Here is a 27,583-nt window from a genome sequence, read left to right as displayed (position 1 = left end):
GGTGCCCCATTTGAATGAAGCTACAATGAGTAAGTGTGTAGTATAGTATCCATAAACATTCAGTAAATATTAGCTATCATTATTTGTCTGAATCTGTGATCCTCAAAGGTGAAAAATATGTGACTGCCTTTATTCCTTAGAATCAGGTAGCACATATGTGCCCAGTGAGAATTATTAACATTTTTATAGCCCTTGATGCTGTACAAAGCATCTTCGTAATACTGCCTTCTGTGATCTGCACAGCATTCTTGTTGGTAGGCGAGAGGGACTGCCTAATTGTCCCCTTTTACAGGTGAGGAAACTGAAGCTCAAGGGAGACCATGAGCACTCAGCTAACGCTCAGAACTATGGCTTCTGCTCGCAGTCAGGTGGACGAACAGATCTCCAGGCAAACAATTAGAGTACAGAGTATGATGTGTGCCTTGGACCCTGAGGTACAGCGTGTAAAGGCAAGTAGGAGAAGCCTTCCTGGCGGTAGTGACACTTACTCGGAGCCGTGAACCGTAGGTGGGACTCGGCCAGGCAGAGCGGGCTATGGCAGCACCCGTTCCTCAAGGCAGGGAGACCTTGGCGGTGGGGCGCCTCTTGGCAAGAAGGGATGGCGCTGAGCACACACCTAAGGCAAAAGAGCAGTTTCCCAGAACCCTACTCCCCTTCCCCCGCCCACGAAAGAGATGAATGAAGAAGAAGGAATAGAGCAGAGAATTAAGTTTGGATTCATAGACATACCTACAGGCCATGTGGCCATTTGAAATAATTCTGAGGAAAACTAACAGCGTGGGAATGTGTTTGGTATGTTAAGTGAGGAAGTGTATGTATAATTGCCCGTTGGCCATGATTTCAGCTGTGTAAAATGAAATCTACAGATGGCGAAGGCTTCGAAGTTAAGTGGAAGAAGGAAAATAACTCTCGTGTTAAGGTGATATATTTTAAAAACTCACTTTAATGTGTTACTTTGTAGGTTTTGTTTTACTTGTTTTATATTCGTATTTTGTGTTTTGCGTGTCTATGTGTACTGCTCCCATTACGCCTCCTAGGCCGTCAGGGTTCCGGCCGTTCCAGTGGGTCTCCGGTCTGTTTAGTTCTGAGTCATTAATTCAGCCATCATGTTTGCCACGTTCCAGGCGCTGTGCTTAATCAGGTATCAGTTGTGTCTGTGTGTCCATCCCTGACCGAATCAGCTCTCAGAGAGCTCAGCAACCCCCGGCCTCAGAGACCCCCTCCCTCTGTGGCTGCACAAAAACACTTGCTCTCAGAAATACTGCTAATTAATACTCTCCTTTTGTCCAGGTGAGGAAAAGGCAAAGGCAATGCCAGTTAGAGAACAAGGCTCCTTCCAGGATCCAGAAGGAATGAAGCGGTAATAACAATAAGTAATGAGTAACCAGAGACATGACAACTGAAATGACAGGGTATCAGGCAGAAGTGTCCGTTTGACCTGGCTTGTGTTTGTGGAATCTGGTGCTTTTGGAAAATTGCCTGGCCCCTTCTAAGTTTTCACAGGGATCAAAGGCTTTGTTCCCTCTGATCGTGTTTTTAAAGCATTTAGTTGGAAACTTTCCCTTTCATGCACGTTGATCAAAAGGCAGCATGTGCTGTTAGATCAGGAATCAGCCAGCAGCCTTTATCTGTTGGGAGTCTTTATATATGTTCTGGGCATTTCTAAGGTTCTGGACCTTCTGAAAGCTTCCTCAAGACACGGGGACACTTAAAAATTATATTTAAGATATAACATATGGTATTTGCTTTAAAATGCTCCAACATACACACCCAGCATTTGGAAGGATATGAAATAAGAAGGGTGATGGATATATGGGGTTCTTTATACTATTCCTTTTACCTTGTTAATTTGAAAGTTTTCATAAGAAAAAAATCTTAAATAGCATTTAAGAGACTGATAACAAATGACTTACTGGAAATGTGAAAAGCCCTCCATGACAATACACCCTCTGATACCTTTGGGGTCCTTGGACCCCAGAGTTCAGTGGAGTAGGAGCTGACAGGCCAGAGGAAGCAGAGATGCCTGAAGGTGGCAGCTGTCAGTGGAGATTAGGCTTCCCTCGGCTTTGGGAGTGATTTCAAGAACTGTAGACTTACCAGCTCCCCACAACCATGATTGCTTTCCATCATGGTCTCTGATTGTTCGGTTAGAGGTTAGGAAACCGTTAGCTTGTTTGTTCATTCATTCTTCAGCAAATACTGACTGAGCATTGTTCTAAAAGCTTAGGATGTTCTTAAAAGCAGTGAGGTTTATGCTCAAGTTGAGGATACGTTCCACTGTGGGGAGAGTGATGATTAACATGTACACATATAGGGTCGCCTGGGTGGCTCAGTCAGTTAAGCATCTGACTCTTGATTTTGGCCCAGATCATGATCTCACAGTTCATGAGCTCTAACCCTGTGTCGGGCTCCGTGCTGACAGCACAGAGCTTGCTTGGGATCTCTCTCTTTCTCTCTGCCCCTCCCCTGCTCGTGCTCTCCTTCTCTCTCAAATAAATAAACATTAGAAAAAAAAAACCCACACATACACATATAAATGAACATGACCATTTCCAGTGGGTGTGAGTGCCACGACAACCCTTACTCAGGACCTTGTGAAAGTCAGGGAAGACACCCGAACTACTTTATTTTGGGGGATTAGAGATGACCCTGCTGACTGAGGTGCAATTTGAGGTGAGTCAAGAATGACAAGAAAGAGCCAGCTGGTGATATCCAAGGGGAACACTTTCCCAACAGGGAAGTGCGGAGAAGGGAAGGCAACCTTGACATGGTTGGTAAAACAGAATGTGAGCACCCTGAAGGTGAGGCGTGGGCCCTGTCTTTGGTAGCTTTCGTTTTCTCTCACTCCCTTTCTCCTTATTCTCTTTAAAATTCGTGTGTTCCCCATAGATCAGTTTCTCTTTCTGGGTTCCATTTTCCACTGTTTGTCTTTGTGGGTTGTCCCTGAGCCCCCTGCCCACCATGTTCGACATTGACTTTTGGTCGGGGGGCCCTAAGCTCCTGAAAGGAGAGCATGCTCACAGCAGTGGGGAAGATGTGAGGGGCTCCCCACCGGCGGCCGTGTTGTCCTCGCTTCATAGATAAAGGGCAAGTCAGAAGTCAGCCGGCCCAGTCCTTTAAAGCCCACATTCAGATCTCTCATTTTTCACAGGTTGAATCAGAGATGTTAGTTGTGAAGGGAACCTTAGACGTTATGTAGTAGTGAGGTGTATTTGGGGGGGAGGGGTGATTTTTAATGTTAAAAGATGACTGTTCCCCATATTGAGTTGAAAAGCGAGACGACTACTCATGTGCTGCTGGTTAGAGTATACATTGGTGTTGTATATGCCTTTTGACCAGGAAATTCCATCTCTAGGAGTTTATTCTAAGAGAGTATCAGCTTTGTGTGCAAAGGCTTGTCTGTAAAAATCTTCGTCATTGTGTTAAATGGGAAATGATCTAAATGTTGAACCATAGAAAAGTGGTTAAATGATCTGTGGTTCGTCTTTGCTAGAATACTGCATAGCCATTTAAAATGATACCGCAGAGTAAGTTTAATTGTATGGGAAGCTGTTTATATTTTATGTCAGGAATACTTTTGACCACACTTAGTAAAAAAACAGTTATTTTCAGTGGGTGAGTTAAGTAGGGATTTATTTTTCTCACATAACAAGAAGTTGGAATGTAGTCAGCTACTGGCATTGGTTCAATGGTTAAGCAACATCATCCCTGCAGTATCTGTGAACTTTTTTTTTTTTTTTTACGATTTTATTTTTTTGAGTAATCTCTATACCCAATGTGGGGCTTGGACTCAACCCCGAGATCAAGAGTCAAGTGCTGTACCAACTGAGTCAGCCAGGTGCCCCTCTGAGAATTTTCTAATGCTTGACAGATACCTCATGGTCGCAAGAGGGCTGCTTCAGCTTCAGGCATTGAGTCCACCTCTAGAGCAGAGAAGGTGTGGAGGTGATAACTGCTATATCTACCTTTTTTTAAATTTACTTTTTTATTTTTTTAAATTTACATCCAAATTAGTTAGCATACAGTGAAACAATGATTTCAGGAGTAGATTCCTTAATGCCCCTTACCCATTTAGCCCATCCCCCCTCCCACAACCCCTGCAGTAACCCTCAGTTTTTTCTCCATATTTATGAGTCTCTTCTGTTTTGTCCCCCTCCCTGTTTTTATATTATTTTTGTTTCCCTTCCCTTATGTTCATCTGTTTTGTCTCTTAAAGTCCTCATATGAGTGAAGTCCTATGATTTTTGTCTTTCTCTGACTAATTTCACTTAGCATAATCCCCTCCAGTTCTATCCATGTAGTTGCAAATGGCAAGATTTCATTCTTTTTGATTGCCAAGTAATACTCCATTGTATATATACACCACATCTTCTTTATCCATTCACCCATCATTGGACATTTGGGCTCTTTCCATACTTGGGCTATTGTTAATAGTGCTGCTATAAACATGGGGGTGTGTGTGTCCCTTCGAAACAGTACACCTTTATCCCATGGATAAATGCCCAGTAGTGCAATTGCTGCGTCGTAGGGTAGTTCTAGTTTTAGTTTTTTGAGGAACCTCCATACTGTTTTCCAGAGTGGCTACACCAGCTTGCATTGCCACTAACAATGCAAAAGAGATCCTCTTTCTCTGCATCCTCGCCAACATCTGTCGTTGCCCGAGTTGTTAATGTTAGCCATTCTGACAGGTGTGAGGTGGTATCTCATTGTGGTTTTGATTTGTATTTCCCTGATGATGGCCATCTGGATGTCTTCTTTGGAGAAGTGTCTATTCATGTCTTTTGCCCATTTCTTCCCTGGATTATTTGTTTTTTGGGTGTTGAGTTTGATTAAGTTCTTTATAGATTTTGCGTATTAAGCCTTTATCTGATATGTCATTTGCAACTATCTTCTCCCATTCTGTCAGTTGCCTTTTAGTTTTGCTGATTAGTTTCCTTCACTGTGCAGAAGCTTTTTATTTTGATGAGGTCCCAGTAGTTCATTTTTGCTTTTGTTTCCCTTGCCTCCGGAGACGTGTTGAGTAAGAAGTTGCTGTGGCCAAGGTCAAAGAGGTTTTTGCCTGCTTTCTCCTCGAGGATTTTGATGGCTTCCTGTCTTACATTGAGGTCTTTCATCCATTTTGAGTTTATTTTTGTGTATGGTGTAAGAAAGTGGTCCAGGTTCATTTTTCTGCATGTCGCTGTCCAGTTTTCCCAGCACCACTTGCTGAAGAGACTGTCCTTATTCCATTGGATATTCTTTCCTGCTTTGTCAAAGATTAGTTGGCCATACGTTTGTGGGTCCATTTCTGGATTCTCTATTCTGTTCCATTATCGGGGTGTCTGTTCTTGTGCCAGTACCATACTGTCTTGATGATTACAGCTTTGTAGTATAGCTTGAAGTCTGGGATTGTGATGCCTCCTGCTTTGGTTTTCTTTTTCAAGATTGCTTTGGCTATTCGGGGTCTTTTCTGATTCCATGCAGATTTTAGGATTATTTGTTCTAGCTCTGTGAAGAATGCTAGTGTTATTTTGATAGGGATTGCATTGAATATGTAAATTGCTTTGGGTAGTATTGACATTTTAACAATATTTGTTCTTCCTATCCAGGAGTATGGAATCTTTTTCCATTTTTTTGTGTCTTCTTCCATTTCTTTCATAAGCTTTCAGTAGTTTTCAGTGTATACATTTTTCACCTCTTTGGTTAGATTTATTTCTAGGTATTTTATAGTTTTTGGTGCAATTGTAAATGGGATCAATTCCTTGATTTCTCTGTCGCTTCATTGTTGGTGTATAGGAATGCAGCCGATTTCTGTGTATTGATTTTATATCCTGCAACTTTGCTGAATTCATGAGTCAATTCTAGCAGTTTTTTGGTGGAATCTTTTGGGTTTTCCATATAGAGGATCATGTCATCTGTGAAGAGTGAAAGTTTGACCTCCTCCTGGCCGATTTGGATGCCTTTTATTTCTTTGTGTTGTCTGTAGAGGCTAAGACTTCCCAATACTATGTTGAATAACAGTGGCGAGAGTGGACATCCCTGTGTTGTCCCTGACTTTAGGGAGAAAGCTTTCAGTTTTTCCCCATTGAGGATGATATTAGTGTTGGGTCGTTCATATATGGCTTTTATGATCTTGAGGTATGCTCCTTCTCTCCCTACTTTCTTGAGGGTTTTTATCAAGAAAGGATGCTGTATTTTGTCATATGCTTTCTCTGCATCTATTGAGAGGATCATATGGTTCTTGTCCTTTCTTTTATTGATAGGATGAATCACATTAATTGTTCTATGGATATTGAACCAGCCCTACATCCCAGGTATAAATCCCACTTGGTCGTGGTGAATAATTTTTTTTAATGTATTGTTGGATCCAGTTGGCTAATATCTTGTTGAGGACTTTTGCATCCATGTTCATCAGGGAAATTGGTCTGTAGTTCTTTTTAGTGGGGTCTCTGTCTGGTTTTGCAATCAGGGTAATGCTGGCTTCATAGAAAGAATTTTGAAGTTTTCCTTTCCTTTCTATTTTTTGGAACAGTTTCAAGAGAATAGGTGTTAACTCTTCCTTAAATGTTTGGTAGAATTCCCCTGGAAAGCCATCTGACCCTGGACTCTTGTTTTTTGGCAGATTTTTGGTTACTAATTTGACTTCCTTACTGGTTATGGGTCAGTTCAAATTTTCTATTTCTTCCTGTTTCAGTTTTGGTAGTGTATATGTTTCTAGGAATTTGTCCATTTCTTCCAGATTACCCATTTTATTGACATATAATTGCTCATAATATTCTCTTATTATTGTTTTTATTTCTGTTGTGTTGGTTGTGATCTCTCCTCTTTCATTCTTGATTTTATTTATTTGGGTCCTTTCCTTTTTCTTCTTGATCAAACTGGCTAGTGGTTTATCAATTTTGTTAATTCTTTCAAAGAACCAGCTTCTGGTTTCATTGATCTGTTCTACTGTTTTTTTGTCGTTGTTGTTTCGATAGCATTAATTTCTGCTCTGATCTTTATTATTTCCTGTCTTCTGCTGGTTTTGGGTTTTATTTGCTGTTTTTTTTCTAGCTCTTTAAGGTGTAAGGTTAGGTTGTGTATCTGAGACCTTTCTTCGTTCTTTAGGAAGCCCTGGATTGCTATATACTTTCCTATTATGACCACCTTTGCTGCGTCCCAGAGGTTTGGGGTTGTGGTGTTATCATTTTCATTGACTTCCATATACTTTTTAATTTCCTCTTTAACTGCTTGGTTAGCCCACTCATTCCTTAGTAGGATGTTTTCAGTCTCCAAGTATTTGTTACATTTCCAAATTTTTTCTTGTGGTTGATTTCAAGTTTCATAGCGTTGTGGTCTGAAAATATGCACAGTATGATCTCGATCTTTTTGTACTTACTTAGGGCTGATTTGTGTCCCAGTATATGGTCTTGCTATATCTACCTTTACTCAGGAAAGCAAAACCTTTCCTCCATGCTCCCAGTGGAGTCTCTTTCCCCTTACTGGCCCAAACCATGTCACATGGGCACCTCTGTTTGCAAAGGATGCTAATAAAGTGAGTATCTAGCTTTTCAGAACTGTAGAGTATAGGCAGACAGGGAGATGAAGGTTGGAAATGAGTATTAGGTCACAGAACACACAGTGACACACGATATTAAGTGGCAAAGATAGTTGGCAGAACCACATTTACAACACAGTCCCATTAGAATATATAAAATAAAATGGATAGTTGATGAATTTAAAAACAAAAAACTAGAAAGACATACTCCAAAACTTTTTTTTCCTAATGTTATTTTTATTCTAATGTTATTTTATTTTTGAGAGAGAGAGCGTGCGCGTGCAGGGGAGGGGCAGAGAGAGAGGGAGAGGGAATCCCAAGCAGGCTCTGTTCTGTAAGCTCAGAGCCTGATGTTGGGCTCGAACTCACGAACTGTCAGATCATGACCTGAGCCAAAATCAAGAGTCGGATGCTCAACAACTGAGCCACCCAGGTGCCCCCCCCCCCAATTTTATTTCTGAGTGGCATTGTTTTACATTTCCAAAGTTTACAATACAGAGTTAAAGTAATTCTCTCTTTAATCTCTACCACCCCCTTAAAAGCCCTGAAGCTCTGGCTGATGTGCTTAGGTGTAAAATGAAACTCAGGTAAGTGGTAAGGAGCTTATCCCAAGTCTCAACATCCAGTTAGAGGCAGAGCATGGCCAGGCCTCACATGTGGCCTGTATAGGGATTTGTACTAAAAAAAAAAAATCATTGGTTTAGTTTTAGTTTTCTGGACCCTCTTCCAAATAAGCATGGAATTTTAAAACCCCCTAACCAACCACATCCTAGTTTCCCCTTCTTCCTCCTGTATTATGTTTGGCCATCCCTGGCAGGTAATTGTCTTTCCACACACAGACTGTTGATACTTACAGTTGTACATGTTCATTGCAGGGTCATCAGTCAGTCAGTTGGCAATCGGTACCGAACAAACATTTGTTATCAGACTGTCGGGCACTAGGAACATAATGGTGACCACGACGCAGTCCTTGACTCGAAGAAGTTTGCATCGGCTGGGGAGGCAGACAAGCAAATAAGCAGTTACAACACGGAGGGACCCCTGCTTTGATAAAGGGATCGGGTGGGGCAGGGGGCACTCACCTGGCCTTGTGGGGAGAGCGTGTTCCACGGAAGGTTTCCATAAGGAGGTCACTCAACACAGAGATCTGAAAAAGAAATGGGTACTAACTAGGAAGAGGTGTGCAGAGGGATGAGCAAAGGAATTGCTTTCCGGGCAAAGGAAAGTAGTTACAGCCTTTCCTAAAGTATGTCTGAGGGCTGAGGGATACTAATATTTTTCCTGGAAAAGAGGTATTAAAGTAAAATAAAGTTAAGGGAGCTTAACAGGTTTTTGCGTGTCCCAAACTGTCCCTCAGCTCTTTTTTTCCACACGCCATCTTATCAATCTGCTTTTCTGTAGAGCTTTTGGGGTGTGTAATGTTTAGTCGGTCTATTGAGTGTCATTGAATTGTGACATAGGTGAATTCATTTTTTTCCTGATTTTTAATTTAAAAATATCACCAGCTCTTTTTTGGGTCACTGTTACTTTTTATCACATGTTCAGGCAGATTTTAAGTTTGGACTTGGGGGAAGGGTCATCCTGAGGACATTATCTGGACATGGGCTCTCAGTGTTGCCCTAGGTTTGCCATACAAGGAATGATGTGAAGAAATAAGACACGAGGGATAAAAGCGTAAATTGGTTTGGGGGTGCCTCGGTGGCTCAGTCGGTTAAATGTCTGACTCTTGATTTCAGCTCAGGTCATGATCTTATTACTCGGGAGATCGAGCCCCACATCAGGCCCTGCGCTTATGGCACCAAGACTGCTTGGGCCTGTCTCTCTGCCTGTCCTCTGCTTGGGTGCACACATCCCTCAAAATAAATAAACTAAAAAAACAAAAACAAAACAAACAAACAAAAAAACCCTTATTTTAAAAAGAGCATACATTGGGGGAACCTGGGTGGCTCAGTCAGTTAAGCATCCAACTTCGGCTCAGGCCATGATCTCACTGCTCGTGAGTCCAAGCCGCACGTCGGGCTCTGTACTGACAGCTCAGAGCCTGGACCTGTTTCAGATTCTGTGTCTCCTCTCTGCCCCTCCACTGTTCACGCTCTCTTTTTCTCTCTCTCAAAAATAAACATTTAAAAAATTTTTAAAAAAGAGCATACATTGGTTTTAACAATTTAGTAAATACAGATTTGGAAGAATGTTTAGTAATCCCGGGGGTTTTACTTTTTTTTTCTTTTTTTTGTTTTTTGCAAGTGTTGCAGGGTATTCTGTGTCAGTGGAGAGTGGTTTATTTATTAAGTTTATTTTGAGAGAGAGTGCACGTGCACATGCCCGATCAGGGGAGGGACAGAGATAGGGACACAGAATCCCAAGCAGGCTCCATGCTGTCAGCACAGAGCCTGACGATGCAGGGCTTGGGCTCACGAACCAAACTGTGAAATCATGACCTGAACTGGAATCAAGAGTCGGACGCTAAACCAACTGAGCCACCAACATAAGCATACACCTGGGTTTCATATGAATTGCCAGGAGATTCCAGCAAAGTAAGAGATGGTACATCTCTTTAGATTTGTTCCACCTGGGCAAGCCAGCCCCTCAACTCTCTGAAGATGTTTAGTTGAGCAATAAATAGCCCCCCCAAAGAAGAGAAAGAAGGAATACCGGGAAGTGTCTGGATCTTGATCTCCCTGGTTTTGCCAGGATTCCAGCCTGTTATCTTCCAGTAAGTGTTCTGGCTCTTTCCAGTGCCCAGTGTCACATGCAGAGTAACGTTTATTGCTCCCCAGGCCTCGTCACTGCCTTTGTCCTAGGGCTCTTCACGGTTTAAACTGATGTTCCTCCCTTTGCTTCCAGGAGCTTTCAACAGGTAGAACAAGCAGGATATTTGGAATCAGGCTGGGTTTGAGTCCCGGCTTGTCACTTAGGAAGTTTTACTTCACCTCCACCAGCCTCACTGGGATTATCTATAAAATGGGAATGATTATCTATCTCCTAAGATTATGGAGTTTGAAATATTATAACATGTACAAAGCATTGGGTACACCTGGAGCATCATAGGTGCTCAGGAGCTGTCTAAGGCTTTATCAGCTCGCCTTTGCTTATGAAATAAAGTCTAAGCCCCTTAGATGGAAACCCAGGGTCTCAAGCCCTTTGTGACGGGCCCTCTCCCCTTGTCTCCCATTCCATCCCAGTCACTTCCTGCCCAGTACTCCAGACTCCAGCCACATCCCCCGGCTGCTTCTCACCTCTGTGCTTCTGTTTTACTGCCCCTTGGCTCACCTAACATTCCATTCAGTGTTTAAGACTCAGCTTAGCAAAAAAGGCAGAACAAAAACCAACATACAGATGATTGTGTTTTTATGAAGTCCAAGAACACACAAGACTAGTGTATGGTGTTAGAAGTCAGAAACTGGCAAAGGGGGAAGGGTTGACTGGAAAGAGGCATGAGAGAACGTTCTGGGACGATGGAAATGTTCTAAATCTTGTTTTTGATAGTGACTAAATGAATTTATGCAATTGTTAAAACTTACCAAGCTGAATATTTATCATGTGTGCATTTTGTTGTATGTTAATAATACCTTAAAAAAAAAACAAAGACAAAGGCGTGGGCATGATTCTCTCCAGAAAGCTTTCCCTGGCCTGCTTTGGCTGGAGTTAAGCCTCTCTGTAGGGTCCCTAACTCCCTGCACACATCTCTGCCGTTGCACTCAGCACGTAGATATCTCCTCTTTATGTGTTTTGTGCTTCATCAGTCTGTAAGCTCCTGGAAGGGCCCCCCCGGCTCTTGTTATCTGTGTAACCTTTGGAAAAGCGCTTAATCTTAACCTGTGCCTTAGGTTGCTCACCTGTAAATGAGGAAGTAATAGTGGCTCCCAACACAGGAATGTTGTGATGCTGAGAAGGGAGGATATATGTGAAGGATCCAGCACAGAGGTTACTCAGTAACCTCTAGTCCGATAACAGGGCAGAAAATGTACTCAGACTGCACTCATATTTGCAGAGAAAGTGTGACTTATTTTTCTACAGCTAACTCAGTCTTCGTTTGAGCCCCTTCTTGTCTTGCAAGCTGGATGGGAGAGGAAAACCAAGTTTTATTCTAATCTGATAACTTCGTCTCATATAACTGAAATGAGCTCTTTAGGTAACTTAGTTTTTGTTTGGCTGTTTCAGTCTTTCAGAGTCCTGTCCCCACTCCAGTTGCTGTGTAAAATGAAGCCTGAGTATAGTGGGAAGAGTGGTTTGCATGACTGCCTAGTGGCTGGGAGAGTGGGGCCTCAAACCCCCGACCCTTCTGTCCCTGTCTGAGCCCTGTCTGGGCTCCTCCTGGAGGGAAGCGGCCGAAACACATCTGGTGCCGCCTGGCTTTTCAGAAGGTCCTGTTGGCAACAAGCAGAGGAAGCCGTGGGGCTGGCCATTGGCCACCAGCCTCCAAGCCCCCTGCACATTGCCCATCCGTCCCCCCTCACATACAGAAGGGAGAGCATAGTGATACGTTTTGACATTAGTCCTATTTATTATCTTTGTACACCCCACATTTGGAAAAGTTTCTGACCACAGATGTTTGGTGCCTTGATTAATATATATTAGCTCCCTGTTCTCTTCCTTCTGGTCTCATTTCTCATCTCTTCCCTTGAAGTGGGGAGAGAAGGCAGGCACATCCTTATGGGCTCAAAGCAGCATTTGGGAGATAAGACACTTGGTACTGAAGCAGTATAGGATTTTAAGCTTTTAAAATAATAAGGTGGAAGAAACCTGCCCACCTAAATTGATTGAAGCCCTAGGAATTGTCAGTAAATGACAACAATAATAAAATTGTTATTATAGCTAACGTTTGTTAAGTGCCTTACAGTAATTTTTCCGGCACAGTGCCTGACCCATTGTAAGCACTCAGTGAAATGTTGCTGCTGTTACAGCTATCATTATTTTTTTTAATGTTTATTTATTTTTGAGACAGAGCATTAGCAGGGAAGGGCAGAGAGAGAGGGAGACACAGAATGTGAAGCAAGCTCCAGGCTCTGAGCTGTCAGCACAGAGCCCGACGCAGGGCTCGAACTCACAGACTGTGAGATCATGACCTGAGCCGAAGTCGGACGCTTAACTGACTGAGCCACCCAGGCGCCCCGAGTTGCAGCTATTATTTAATCTCTGTACTGTCTCTGGTAAAGTCATGATCCCTTTTCACAGATGAGGAAACTGAGCCTCAGATAAAGTGGCCCCGGAGAGCAGGTTGCAAATCTAGGTCGTACTGCTCCGCTTCCCAGGCTCCTTCTGTTTGAGTCTCCCTGGTTCCTTGTCATACCTGTCCCCTCCCCCCACCTGTTCATTTACAGAGTCTTCACGTGTGACAGGGTTTCCATCTTTTTTTTTTTTTTTTTTTAGTTTATCCATTTATTTTGAAAGAGAGAGAGAGAGGACAAGCTGGGGAGGGGCAGAGAGAAGGAGAGACAGAATCACAAGCAGGCTCCATGCTATATCAGTACAGAGCCCACTGTGGGGTTCAAACTCCTGAACTGTGAGATCATGACTTGAGCCCAGATCAAGAGCCGGCTGCTTAACTGAGCCACCCAGGCATGCCCAGGATTTCTGTCTTTAAACCAGCCCAAAGGGAGAGTCTTAAATTCTGTGACATAATCTTAATAGGGTTTCCACATACTGAGCCACATGGGGTCAAACTAATTAGCTTGTGATTCTGCCCTACAGGTACATTTAGAGGTAAAGGAAAAGTGCAAGCATGTTTTAAACAGGTGTTAACATCTCCAGCTTCTAACATTAGATCCTGTATGTATACACACACACACACACCTGATAAGTTATTTTAGTAGGTATTGATGAGAACAAAATGCATGAGACTCATTTTCTTCAGACTCACTAAGAGCTTTTCATATTGATTTAGAAGATAATGCACAGTTTGAAACATTTCTAATTCCAGCAAACAACCAACCCTGAAGAAACCCCACAGTCTCTTGGCAGTTTGCGAACTGGTTATTAGCGTTGAACATCACTGTGCAGAAAACCAAAGTTGAGCAAACCTTTTGACCTGATTGTGGAAAACAAACCCTTTCTCCTGATATTCTGGAGAAAGGGAGCTGGCCCAGGCGCCACATCCTTGGGCAGGAGGAGGATTAATCATTTAGCGTTTTCTGCTGTGACTCTACTGTGCTGCCTGCTCCAGTGGACTCCAAACAGGTATGCGGATTAATAATTCATGCTGGCAAAGGCTTTGACCTGTGTGAGCTGCCTCCTGAAGAACAGAGAGCACCCGACCATAGACACCCTGGGGGCTCCTGGGTGGCTCAGTTGGTTAAGTGTCTGACTTCGGCTCAGGTTATGATCTCACGGTTTGAGTTCAAGCCCCGCATGGGGCATCAGGCTCTCTGCCCTCCTCACAGAACCTGCTTTGGACCCTCTATCCCACCTCCCTCTCAAAAATAAACAAACATTAAAATAAACACCCTGACCTAAGGTCAAACCTTTGTTTGACTCCACTCCACTGCATTGGTTATTTCTGCTCCCATTGCTAATCTGTAGTGAGGTGCTCAAACCATCTGTCCTCAGGCACAGGAAGGCCAGCTGGTGTGGGAAGTGGGTTGAGGTAAGGGCCCTCCAACAATCCAGATTCTGAAGCAGCCTCCGAGGAGTGTGTGAGAGGGTCAGCTGAGCTTGACACCTCGAGTAGCCCCGGGACATTTGTGATCCCCAGGAGCCCAGGCTTGGAGGAATCCTCTAACCTTCCTGGGCCTCTGCTTTCTTAGCCTCCAAACCAGACCCATAGTCTTCGTCCTGCCTGCTTTGTGGGGAGGAAGTGAGCACAATTGGTAAATGTTTACAAGTTGAAAGCACATTTAAAAGGAAGTTGTTTTCAAAAGGTCAAATACTGTTATGATTCCACTTACTGAAGTACCCAGGGTTATAAAATTCATAGAGACAGAAAGTAGCTTGGTGGTTGCCAGGGGCTGGGGGAGGCAGGAGTGGGAGGTCGTGTTTGATGGGTACACCGTTTCTGCGTGAGAAGATGAAAAAGTTCTGGAGATAGATGGTGGTGATAGCTGCATAACAATATGAATACACAATGCCACTGAACGTAGACTTAAAAATGGTTGAACTGGTAGATTTTATGTTTATTTCACCACATTAAAAAAAGAAAAACAGGGGCACCCGGGTGGCTCAGTCGGTTGGGCGTCCGACTTCGGCTCAGGTCATGATCTCGCAGTCCGTGAGTTCGAGCCCCGTGTCAGACTCTGTGCTGACAGCTCAGAGCTTGGAGCCTGTTTCAGATTCTGTGTCTCCCTCTCTCTGACCTTCCCCCATTCATGCTCTGTCTCTCTCTGTCTCAACAATGAATAAACGTTAAAAAAAAAAAAATTAAAAAAGCAAGTTGTTTTACTGTCCCTACAACTGAGAGTCTTCACAAGCCAACCTAATCAGCTCTCCCTTCTCAGTCTTACGTAGACACCTCCTCTAAATGCACCAGTTGAGTAGAGGCAGCTTGAGATTACCAAGTCTGCACGGAGCGCTCACTCATGCCAGGCTCCGTGCCAGGTGCAGGACGTACACAGGTAAATGGGTGGGTGTCTCCAGTCTGGCGAGGGTGCACGTGCACAGACCATTGCAGTATCGTGTGGGAGGGCCTACCACAGGGTGGCGGTGTGCTGGGTAACCTAACTCCACGGGTTCACTGCCTCAAATGGCCGCAACCCAAAGAACTATTGAAAGCAGAGAACATTTACTTGTTACACTTACATCGTTACATTTACTTGTTACAGGTGAGGAGACACGGAGCTAGCTCACAAAGCACTGTCTGTCCATGGGGTTAGTACAGGAAGTTTTTATTCAGTGTGTTAGAAGGGGGCCTGGGCACTTTGATTCAGTACCTAGCACATCAGCATGCTAGTTGTATGCACCATATGTTCAAAAATGGCAAAAAACAAAAAACAACCCTGTGCCCCTAAGAGATCTTTGTATTAGAATGAACTAAAGCCTAACTTGGGGGACTGTTCCAGGGGCGGGGCTTCTGTGCAGGTCCTCAGCTCCAATGCAGCTCAGACTGGCTCACCTGGGGGGCCGTCAGGTGAAACACCTAGCTGGGCCTCTCCTTTTCTGAAACTGTTGGTTCTGTGAAACAAAACACCTGCCTTCCCTGCCTTGGTCCCTTCCCCTCCTCTCTCCCGCTGGTAGCTTTCAGCCCCGTGGTGGAGTAATTCCCTGTGCATCCTAGCTGACCCTGTGGGAGGGCGGGAGGCCTTTCCCAGGGCCCGGAGGATGTGCCAGCCCCTGACCGGAGACGGGCAGTGCCCGCGTTGGCCTTACAGCTCCATTATGCTCTCCACGTTTGCTGACGCTCGTCCTTCAGCCAGAGTACACACTCTCCCTTCTTTCCCCCTAAAATCCTGATCCTTCAAGTACCAGCCCAGATGCCACCTCCCTTCTGGAAGCATTCCCTCCACCCAGCCAAAATTAATCTCTCCTCCTCCCGAACTCCTCGAGCCCCCTCCTCGCATCTCCACTTAGCACATACTTCATTCTGTCAGCTACTACAGCCGTTTATATTCCTGCCTCTCTTGTTGGATAAATATTGGGATCTTTATAGTTCCAAGTAAGAGAAATCAACTGGAGGAGCCAGCTTTAGCATAAAGGTGTTTATCGGAATACGGATGTCTTCCCAGACCAGGATGGTTCCCTGCTCTATTCCTGCTTCCTCTTCTCTGCTTTGCTGCCCAGGCCGTGTGGCAGATGGCATCCAAGCTCTCAGGAGTGGTTTCTGTGCCGCGTGGGTCAGCGATCGCCCCTTGACCAATTAGCTGCGGCCTGGGGGACCGGGATCACAGGCTCACTTGGGGCGGGCCAAGGTCCCCGCGTGCTGGGGAAGAGAAGCCCTTGAGGGGTCAGTGTGAGCTGGGCTCTCTGTGGCACTGGACACTTCAAACCACTCAGTCCTTCCAGCTTCTTCCCTGGGCTTTCCACCCTGCTCCCTGTCCTATATCCTCTGCTTCTCTGGCCATCTCTTCATTTTCTTCTTGGTGGAAGAAATGCTGCTGCTTTCATCCATCTCGGATATTATCAGAGTTCTCTGTGCTTTCACTTAGGCATCTTCTCATTTTGTTCGTTTTCTTTAGATAATCTCAGTCCCGTGGCTTCACTTGTTATCTGTTTGCACTCATCATATTAACTGCTCAGACCCGAGTGCCTGACCCATACATTCTGCTCTCTATTGGTCATCTCCATGACGTGTCCCACAGCGCACAAAAAAAGCCTGTGTGGATCATCTGCCAGTCACCCCTCCCTGCCACCCCATTCACCTGACCCACCCGCATTCTCTGTCTCTGTACTTGGTATCACCAGCCACCTCCTGTCACATCCGGGAGTCACCTTAACATCTTCCTGTTCTGCATAAATCCAGTCCGGCACTAAACGCTTTTCATCTTGCCTTCCAAACACCTCAAATCTGTCCCCTGCTTAATTTAGGCCTGCGTAATTTCTTATTATCTTGTAACTAGCTTCCTGGTGCCACCTTGCAATTTGCTTCCCCATTGTGCAGCCCAGGTGACCTTTCTGAAGAAAACTCTGGTTATGTAAGCCCCGGTGACCTTTCTGAAGAAAACTCTGGTTATGTAAGCCCCTTGCTTACAGTTCTTTAGTGCTTACTCGTTGCCATTGGAATAAAACTCAAATGTGTGATACCCAAAACTTACCTGTCTTCACTCACCTGTCTCTGCAACTTCACCTCTTGATTCCAGCCTTGTAGTTTCTGAATGTGCCTTGTTCTCAAAGACTCCCCTTCATGTCTGTCTTTTCAGAAAAAAATAAAGTCTTGTAATTTACAAATGAAGCGTAACATAATAGTAAAGTACAGACTACTTCTTAAATTCAAAAGGGGAAAGATGAGATCATTAGATTCAGGGGAAATACATCTACCTCTGTGTGGTCTATTAAAAAGCTGCTGTTGAGTGCAAGAATAGTGGTAACACTGATGAGGTTTGGGAGTGGTGGTGGGGTTCAGAGCCAGCAGCCAAGCAAGAAAGAATTCTTGAGATGTCTTTGGTGCAAAAAGATGATTTTATTAAAGCATGGGGACAGGGCCCCTGGGCAGAAAGAACTGCACTGGGATTGTGAAGGGTGAGTGGTTATATATTACAGAGTTGGGGGAGGTAAAGACCAAAGGGAGGCCTCCAGAAGGACTTTGATATGCTAAAGAGGGCTCATAAGGTGCTAGGGGTCTTGCTATTGTCTTGTTATTTTTTTCTCTCTAGTAAGGCATTAACATTATGACAGTAGGGCGGTCCTGGAGAACCTGTATACTGTGTATTTGCCTCAAGTATTTGTTAGTGGGCTGCAGGTTATAAAGAAATTTAATTGCACTTACCATTTCCTTTTGCCTTTGTTCCCCACATCACTATGGAGGGGAGGGTGATGTTAGGGCCCCATGAAACTGAGTCCATAGTTTTTTGGAGGTTAGGCTATTGTTAAGATTGCCTTTTTCTTGTAATTTACTAAGACATTTGTAAACTGATGACTCAAGTCCTGCATGACTGTGATCTCTATCAGTTAACCATTTGTTTTCTTTCCTTTGTTCTTGGGCAGTCGGGAGGGCCTGAGGAATATCACACACATCCCACCTGGGAGAGGCGGGTGTTGTGCTAGCTGGTGCTTGGCCCCTCAGCTTGCCTTATGATCCCTCATCCACACTGTATCAGATATACCAGGCACATAGAAGCTACTTCTACCCCAAACCAAAAAACACCGGAAGGTTTGGACAATGTCATTGGACATGCCTTAAGGTAAACCACATTAAATCTGTATGCCATGTCGAAATGTCTTGCATCTAAGGTGGAGGTTGGAAGATGCTTATCTGTCTACACAGCTGGCAGAGCACTTAAGTCTAACAGGCTTTGCCTAGGTGGCAATGAACTGAAATGGAACTTGCTCTGGGGCAGGGAAAGGACGTGTGGGTGAGAAAGAAGATGGGGAACATATGTTGAGTAAACAACCACCAGCCCTCTGCCAAAATCCTGCTTTGTTGTCCCATGATGATTGGTATTTCACGCTGCTCCACACCAGACTGGTTACTTCCTAGTATCTGCCCCGAGGTGCCAATCAGATAGAATTCTCCGTCTTCATGGCCACAGTTCCCCGGGGTTCAAACTTTTTTTTTTTTTAAGTTTATTTATTTTTGAAAGAGCGTACGCAAGCAGGGGAGGGGTAGAGAGAGGGGGAGAGAGGATCTGAAGTGGGCTCCGTGCTGACAGTAGCGAGCCTGATGTGGGACCGGAACTCACGAACCGTAAGATCGCGACCTGAGCCAAAGTTGGACGCTCAACCGACTGAGCCACCCAGGTGTCCCCCAAGGTTCAAACTTTTAAGTATAATCTTCTGTCTTGGACTGTTCTATTAGGAATGCTTGGTTGCAAATAACAAAAATTAAAGAACAGTGGTTTAAACAATTAGGAGTGGTGTTTTTTTCCCCACATAGTGTGGAACGTAGAGGTAGGCAACTTGTATCCTTGTGGTGACAACTTGATGGCTGCAGCTCCAGCCATCAGGTCTATATTCAAGGGGAGAAGAAGGGTAGGAAGAAGATTCCCTTCACCAACTCTGTCTCCTTTTATTAGGAACCAGAAACAGACTTTTCCTTAGGTTTTATTCACTAGAATCACAATACCCAGCCATCAATGACTCTGAGGGACTCTGGGAAAATATATTTAGTAGGGTGTGTTAAAGTACTGAACAGAATTGAGGTTATGTTAACAAGGTAAAAAGGAGTGAGGATTAGGGTACTCACACCTACCAGGGTCTGTCATATATTGCACCAAATGTATTTTTGTTGCCGTCGTTAACGCATCACATTTACTGTTGTTGAAATCCCATTAGTGCTAATCTTTTATCTCTTCAAATTCAAACGTGTTCCCGTACTTTTGCAAAGTACTTTCTGCAGAATGCAGTTTTACATTGGAGAGCCCTGGCTTTAAATGGGCAAAAAATAGGGTTAGGACCAGGGCCAGGGCTAGGTTTTAAAAAAAAATGGGCAAAAGTCATTGGTTGGACTAAGTGTACCCTGGAAACCACACTCCCTAATTCAATTAGTTTTTCCACTAACAAGCTATTTAATCAGACGTTCATAATATGTATGCAAATCTTGTTAATCTGTTGATAATAGTAAGTCTGGATGGTCTATATTTGACATAGAAGCATTAGAGTGACTCAGGGTGTGCGTGGAGACTTCATTCGTATCTTTACTCCTCGTATCAATAATTCTTCATAATTGTTTGGTTTTGTGATATAAATTTGTTGGAATTAAACTCGAAAGCTCATAAATAGTATAATTAGTTTTGTTACACTCCAGTTCTAATTGCTAATTGATTTAAAGGTACTGTTGTGTACTTTCTCTGTTCTTCACATTTATCCTGGATCATGATGCTCATTTACTTACCACTACGATTGTATTGACCTGGGAGGACACTGTAGGGGAGCAAGAGTTCCTCCCCTCTTCAAGGGCCTTCTAGCTGGACTGAGAATCAAATTGATATCAGATTAACAGGAGAAAATAAAATTTAGTAACATTTGTATGGGGAATCTGCACCGACAGGAATGGGAAATTCCAAAGACAGGCAAAATGAACCAGAAGGGTCATCCAGAACTAAGGAGAAGGGGTATAGGGGTATGAGACTCCAGAGGAAAGGATGCATCTCGCGAGGCCGTAAGAAGAGCAGATGTTTGGTAATTAGATGTTTGTCCTGCTACACAGATGGGTCACTTGGGTAAAATTTATCTCTGCTTATGATCCTTATTCTGAGAAGGACCCCAATTTAGGTTCTATCATGGAGTTAAGGGAGGGCTCAGAATAACCTTCATGCCAAAGTGTTCTCACTTAGGGCAACCTGCCCATGGCTCCTGCAACAGGAACCATATCTTTCTGGTTTATCACCTGCTTAGCAGAGTGCTTGACCCATAGGAGGTACCCAGTAAACATTGGTCGAATAATTGAATTACCAGATGACTCCCGACAATAATCAGCTGTGTACCAGGAGCTGAAGCAGTCCTAACTGGCCTATTTCCTGTGTGCCAGCTAATGTTTTATTTTAAAAGAAAAAGTAGGAAACATAGATTACACCCTAGAATATGTCAGGCTGTGGGGCGCCTGGGTGGCTCAGTCGGTTAAGCGTCCGACTTCAGCTCAGGTCACGATCTCGTGGTCCTTGAGTTCGAGCCCCGCGTCGGGCTCTGGGCTGATGGCTCAGAGCCTGGAGCCTGCTTCCGATTCTGTGTCTCCCTCTCTCTCTGCCCCTCCCCTCTTCATGCTCTGTCTCTCTCTGTCTCAAAAATAAATAAAAACGTTAAAAAAAAATTTTAGAATACGTCAGACTGTATTTGGATATTTAGGCTATATATGGTGGTTCTGTTTTCCTCTGAAACGTTTTTGTTTTATATAATCCAGGCCACCAGAAAGAGAACGACTTCCTGATTCCACTTCCCAGGTCCCAGGGAATTGTTCGGATGGCCCTAACTTGGGTCAGGACCTTACCCCTGCTCCAGGCAGGAGGGTGGGCCACATTTAGTGCTATTTTTGTGAACATTTAAGTGGGGGTAGAAGCAATGCCTGGAAAAGAGGTTTTCAACAAAGCCACTTCAGTGGTTCTGCTATTCCACTACTTCAAGCCCCCCTCTCTGTGTTTAACACATACACACCCACATTTCATCCACTCATTTACACAGTGGCCATTGGACATCAGCTATGGACCCCGTGTCTAGTTTTGTGGTCTGTTACTTACCCTGTGTGTTACCTATACCCTGTGTGTTACCTATACCCTGTATGCCTCAGTTTCCTTATTTGCAAAATGAGTAAAATGATAATACTTCATGGGATTGTTTTGAGGATTCAACGTGATTTTATATATACGTTCTATGTGTATTATATATAATATGTATTAATGTGGTATGTGTAGGATATATGTTCCATTGTATACAGTTGTATATAAACTTGGAACAGTGCCTGGCGAAGGAATATTAATGAAATGTCAGCTGTTACAAGTCTGCAGTCCCTTTGCACAATTCTAAAAATCCAAAAGCTCTTAACCACCACCATTTCTTCAAAACTTTGGCAGAAAATTCTGACCTGGTCGGAACTAAATGACTTGCAGAGCCTGACCTGAAGGCATGTGGGGACATTTTGAGGCTTGATTTAGCCACTAGGTGTGAATATTCGCACCGGTAGCTGCAGAAACAGCGAGGTAGATAGCAGGGTGCTGCCCCAGCTCTACTGGCAAATACTACGTGCTATGACCGTTTTCAGATGAAAAGTTCTGAATTCTGAAATGCATCTGGGCCCAAGGTTTTAAATGAGGGCTTATGGCCCTGTGCTCATGTTTACCAGGATCCCCCTCATCAACCACCCTGCGCCTGGATGAATGGAGTACAATCTGCCCTGAAGGACCTCGCAGAGCGCTGAGCAGATTGATGTCAGCTACCATCAGGGGCAGCCTGGGGTCCAGGGAGCACTCAGGACAGCCCTGAGCTCTGTAGGGTACAGAAGGGTTGTGAGGTGAAGGAAAGAAAGGGGATTCCTGAGGTGGGACTGGAAGATTCCAGCACCTCCTTTGATCAGGCGTGGTGCTGGGGACTGAGGATTCAGCGGTAAGGACAGCCCCGTCCCTGCCCAGAGGCCCCCTGTGCATCGTAGAAGGTGGCAGCCCCCGCTCAAGAAACGACTGCAGATGTGATGCGGTGTGCTCTAGATGCTGTGGGAGCCGGCTTTGCCTCGGGGGTCGGAGGAGGTTGTGGGGAGACAGACCCGGAGAAGGAGTGAGTAGGAGTGCGCCAGGTGAAGAAGCAGCCAGTGGGTGGAACAGGGAGAGGAAAGCGCATGACAAAGGTCAGGAGGCTAGAGGAAGCCTGCCAGTTTCAAAGAACAGACGCAGGTGTGGCTGGAGGAGAGAGCTGGCAAACAGGTGGCGAAGGAGAAGAGAGTGGATGGCAGGGCAAGGCCAGGTTACCCTCAGGCAGGAGCCCCAGTCTGCGGGCTCGGGGTAAACAGTCTGCTTTATGCATTGTTGTCAGGAGCACCCTCTTTTCACTCTCAGAACATCCCAATTTCAGCCATTAAAGTATGTAGTCTACCCTACCTAAAGGCCAGTTTGGGGAACTGAGAATTTATCCTTAGGGGGGAGTGGGAATCCATTGAAAGATTTTAAACAATACACATCTTAAAATTTTATCTGGGGTGATTAAAGTCACTTGGTTTTACACAATAAAACAGATGTTTTGCTGGGGCACCTGGCTGGCTCAGTCAGTGGAGCCTGTGACTCTTGATCTCCGGGTCGGGAGCTCGGGCCCCACGTTGGGTATAGAGCTTACTTTAAAAAAAAAAAAAAGGTTTTGTCTTACTCTGCTGATCATTCTATTGATCTCAAGGGTTACTGAAATAGGTATCAGACCTGGGAGAGAGTGCTGGTCAGCAGACTGACTTTTGCTGGCCTAGGACAGCAGAATGATTTGCTCGTCGCGGTGAATACGTGTACATAGAAATAGCCCCAGTATCTGATGCTGCTGTGAAACGAAAACGTTCTCTTTCCTTGGGTGAACTCTCAGGATATCCTGTGTTGTCCAGACCACCCTCGGGAACAATTAGAGGTCTGTCTGTGAAAATTCAGGAAGGGCGGTGGCCTTCGCTCTGCTTTCTCCCTGGGTCCGGGGCCTGTGTGTGTTTGCCTGTGTGCAGGCCCATCCCAGGCGCCCTCCTCTCCCGATTTGCTTTCCTCTGTTGGTCAGAGCTAGCAGTTGGCTGACACTGATTTCCTGGCCTCATGCTTTCAGCCAAGAAAAGACAGGAGAATTCAGGAAAGCCTAAGATTCATGTTTTACATTTTGCGTAGGATGCTCTCACTGCCTCGGAGAGACACAGAGTCACCCCTTTGGGAATTCCTTTACTCTTAGTTCTTATTTCTGTCACATTTTGAGCTCTCCTGTCTGCTGCTGGGTAGGTGGAAAGATAAAGCTACATGACAGCTGGTAATCCCCTTCAGGCATCACAGTGGGATGGAGTTGAAGGAGATTTAGCCAGAAGCAGCAGATCAGCCCTCTGTGATAAGAAGGTATTGGACTATTGAGAGCTGCTGAAAAGCCTCCGGTGTGGCCTAGTGTCCTGGGGCAGTTTGTAGATGGGAAGAATTAACAGCATTCTCCTGGGGCAGGCTGCCTGGGGACCCACAGGCTGGCCGTTCCCCAGGTGGGTTCCCTGCAGTCTGGCAAACCAGGAAATGGGTGATTCATCTCTTGGGGGCGAATGTGCATAAGCCCGCATATGTACAACATACGCAATACACATACACACACAATAGTCGAATACCTACCCTCAAGTCAGATACTGCAGTCTTTCCCCAAAGACCAGCTCTGTCACAGTCGGAAACCCTAAAAACTAAAAACGGCTTTTTTCCTTTTATCAACCCTCCCTCCCCCAGGGCATAGTCCATCCAGGGCCAACTCCACCAAGCAGTCAGACTGTGAGAACGTGGACATTTTAGGATGTCTCTCCTGCAGCCCCTCAGGGTATGCTCGCTTACTGTATGGTAAGATTTTCACCTTGGGATCCCTAGCCGTGCACCAGGAGTCCGAGAGCCCCGTGACTTTGGGCGTGTGCGTGTGGACTGCTCTGGGGAAAGGGTCCATAGCTTTCAGGGGATCACACACGTGTGGGCATCCACAGCTGGCTCATAATTTGACACCCTCTGACATGATATTTTGTAATACTTGTGTAGCACATACTTAAAGAGATGACGTGAGTGGTGCCCGGCTGGCTCAGTCGGTAGAGCGTGAGACTCTTGATCTTGGGGTCACGAGTTCAAGCCCCATGTTGGGTACAGAGATTACTTAAATAAATACAATGTTTTAAAGAGAGGAACGCTTGGGTGGCTTAGTCTTAGTCGGTTAAGCGTGTGATTCTTGATTTCAGCTCAGGTCATGATGTCATGGTTCGTGATATCAAGTCCCGTGTCGGGCTTTGTGCTGACAGGGCAGAAGCCTGCTTGGGATTCTCTCTCCCTACCCCCACTCTCTGCCCTTTCTCCACATGTGCTCACTCTCTCTCTCAAAAATAAATAAAAATAAACATTAAAAAAAAAATGTTTTAAAGAGATGACCTGAGAAGTTGACACTCAGCTTTTCACTCTTGTCCCATGAAACTCAACTCTGATCCCTACTTGTGTTTGCTGGTTGGTATAACAAAAGCCCTGCAGATATCCAGATGTATCATTACCCCCACACCCCCCTTTCCTTCTCTAGTATCCAAAGGGTTCTTACTCAGAGGAGAACTCATTCATGCACAGGAGAGGTATTTGTATTAACGAAGGCTGAGGTAGTGAGGCACATCTTGAAGAAACGGGCTTCGAGAGTTGGGAGTTGCTGACCAAAGCCATATTCTTCAAGGACAACTCCAGATGGTGCTTATTCCTACCAGCATAATAGAAATGCTCTCAGTGTTCCCAGCAGAGGAATAGCATTGCACTTTATTGGCCAAGAGGGAGCAAACGTTGCATTCTAGGGTAAGACTCCAGCTGTTTATGAGGCAGCCACGCACACCTCCACCCTGGCAAACCCAAGCCAGCACCATGTGTGGTGGTTCCAGCTCTCTCCCCTGCCCTGCAGGGACTCTTTCTGTGCCTCCTTTCTTAGCCTCATCTGCCGAGGGCTTTTGAATCTAGGCTGGCTCGAATTGGACATTTCATGCAGTGATCCTCCAGGGATCTGGCTCCGTTTCCTTTCTCTCCTTGCATCTTACACATGAAATGTTGGCACTCTCCCTACCTTTTCTTTCTGATATTGGCCTGTTCCTGTTTACACTGTTGCAGTTTCAAGAATAACATCTTAGTGGGGTTGACTTTCATATGAAAACAATACAGGACAATAACAATGAAGCATTCGCTGTAACTTTTGATTTAGTTTTCTTTGAAATCTTAGCGGGTTCCTCATTAGGAGCTGTCCCTAAGAGAGGTTCTCACTTTCACATTGCCTACTCTGATAATATTTAGGCTTTTCATAAACATGTATGGTTTTTATGTATGGCTCGTATGAAAGTAATTAAAACAGCACTCAGAACACCTAGTTCTCAGCATTGACTCCGGCACTTGGATCCGTATGCATGGTGGAGATAGAGGCAATAGTCCGGGATCAAGAGACTTCTACAGTGGGCCGGGTGGTAAATACTTCAGGCTTTGTAGGCATGTGGTCTCTACCTCAGCTCTCCAACTCTGTGGCTGCACTTGAAAAGTAGCTGTAGATAATATGTAAACAAATGGAGGTGGCTGTGTGCCAAAAAAACTTTCGTTACAGGCACTGAAATGTGAATTTCATAAAATTTTGGCGTGTCACAAGGTATTATTATTCCTCTTTGAATTTTTCTTTCAACTGCCTAAAAATGTAAAAACCATTCTTAGCTCATAGGTCATACAAACACAGGCGGTGGGCTGGACTGGGCTGACCCCTGGTCTTCATCAGTTTACCGCAAAACCAGGCTATAACGATAGAAGTCAATCATTGTTTGCTTCTGGGAGTGAGGTGGGGATTTATTCAAAGGGACCAGCAGGTAGTTTTCCGGAGTTTATGGCAATATCCTGTGTCTTGTTAAGGATGTGGATTACACAAGTGACCATATTTGTCAAAACTGATTCATATTTAAGATTTGAACATTTGTGTATAAATTATACTTCCATAAAGATGAAATGAACAAATGTTGCATAATAGCCTCTCAGGGGCACATACTAGACAATAAACGTTTACTTCTCTTGGACAGGTTTGCGGGTCAGCTGGGCTGGCTCTGCCCCATCCACGCCCGTTTTGGGTGCCAGGCTGGACCGGGGCAGCTGTCTGCCAGTGGCAGCAGACCCAGACAGCAGACTGGACGGTACATGTGCATTTCAGCCCTCCACATGTTGTGTTGCTTGAACACAGCCTTTCCGCAAGCATCTACATATCCTAATTTAAGAAAATGTGACTGAAATGCAAAAAAAAGCTGCATCCCTTATGTGTGAAACCTGCCAAATCTCAATTTTTGAAAGGATTGCAAATGTTGCAAGACAGCAGGGCATACACATACGAAATAATAGAAGAGCAAAACGGGACTGAAAATAAGCAAGTGTCAAAATCTGTCTCCGGATAAAAATAGGTTTCTGGCAGACCAGGAAGGACAAGTCCGCCGTTGTCCGTGCAGTGGTGATGACCCTGGAGGTGGTGCTTCCTCTGCCCATCTGTCAATTTAGTTTTGCTTTTACTCCGCTTAGGCACTGAGGTCTCCCTGAGTGAACTTGACTTCAGCAGCGCAGCCTAACCTCTCTCTTGAGCGTGAGACCTTCATTTCCGTCTGTCTACTACCTCTCCTAGACGGCATGAATGCATTTTAACCTGAACTCAGGAACTGATCCTTCATGTTCCTGTTTCAGTGAAATGGCACCATTATCAAGCCAGGTGCCCAAACCAAGCATGACTTTATGACCCACTGGAGACAGAGAATGAAATATAAGGAAGAGTCAGATGATTTTGAAGTGTGAAGCCTGAATGATTAAGAGGTGGTGGTGTTTTGGGAGCCAACCAGCACGTTGATATTCTGTAGTTGTAAGTCATCTTCTAGCTCATGGGTCATAAGCTTCAGCAGGCAGCATAGGGCTGCTCAGATTCTGAAATCCCATGGCTTCTGGAGAGTGGCCCTTAGTTGCGTCCAGCATGACCATTAAAAGCTGGTGCCATAGAGCATTAATACAGCTGGTGCACCAGGCTTTGGAATCATGAATCCTAAGTAACACATCCTCAGTTTGTAAATTGAAGCAAGTTCCCTGACTTCTTGGAGCTATACCTCTCTCATTTGTGACATGAGAAGAATTATTAGTACCCCCTCCGTAACAGTATTTGGGGATTAAATGGGATATTTCATGTAAAGCTCTTACTGTAGTGTCTAGTTCATATTATACTCTTGGTAAATGCTACAGTTTTAGTTAACAAACTCATGTCCAAGAAGTAGTTTTGCTCTTTTTTGCTTGAAACTCTCCATTGCGCAGAATGCCATGTGTTTGGTACTGTGTCATGCTAACAAGCCCTATT

General features: G+C 44.7%; 1 protein-coding gene across 2 annotated transcripts in view; it reads left to right on the top strand.

The window, feature by feature from the left end:
- The window catches only part of TMCC3 (transmembrane and coiled-coil domain family 3), a 290,652-nt gene that overhangs the window by 106,348 nt on the left and 156,721 nt on the right, over positions 1-27,583 (top strand). The window lies entirely within an intron of this gene.

This window comes from Panthera onca, chromosome B4 (assembly GCF_046562875.1).
Source record: "Panthera onca isolate mPanOnc1 chromosome B4, mPanOnc1 haplotype 2, whole genome shotgun sequence".
Lineage (NCBI taxonomy): Eukaryota > Metazoa > Chordata > Mammalia > Carnivora > Felidae > Panthera > Panthera onca.
Note: the sequence above shows the minus strand (reverse complement) of the source record. Positions and strands in the feature narration are given on the sequence as shown.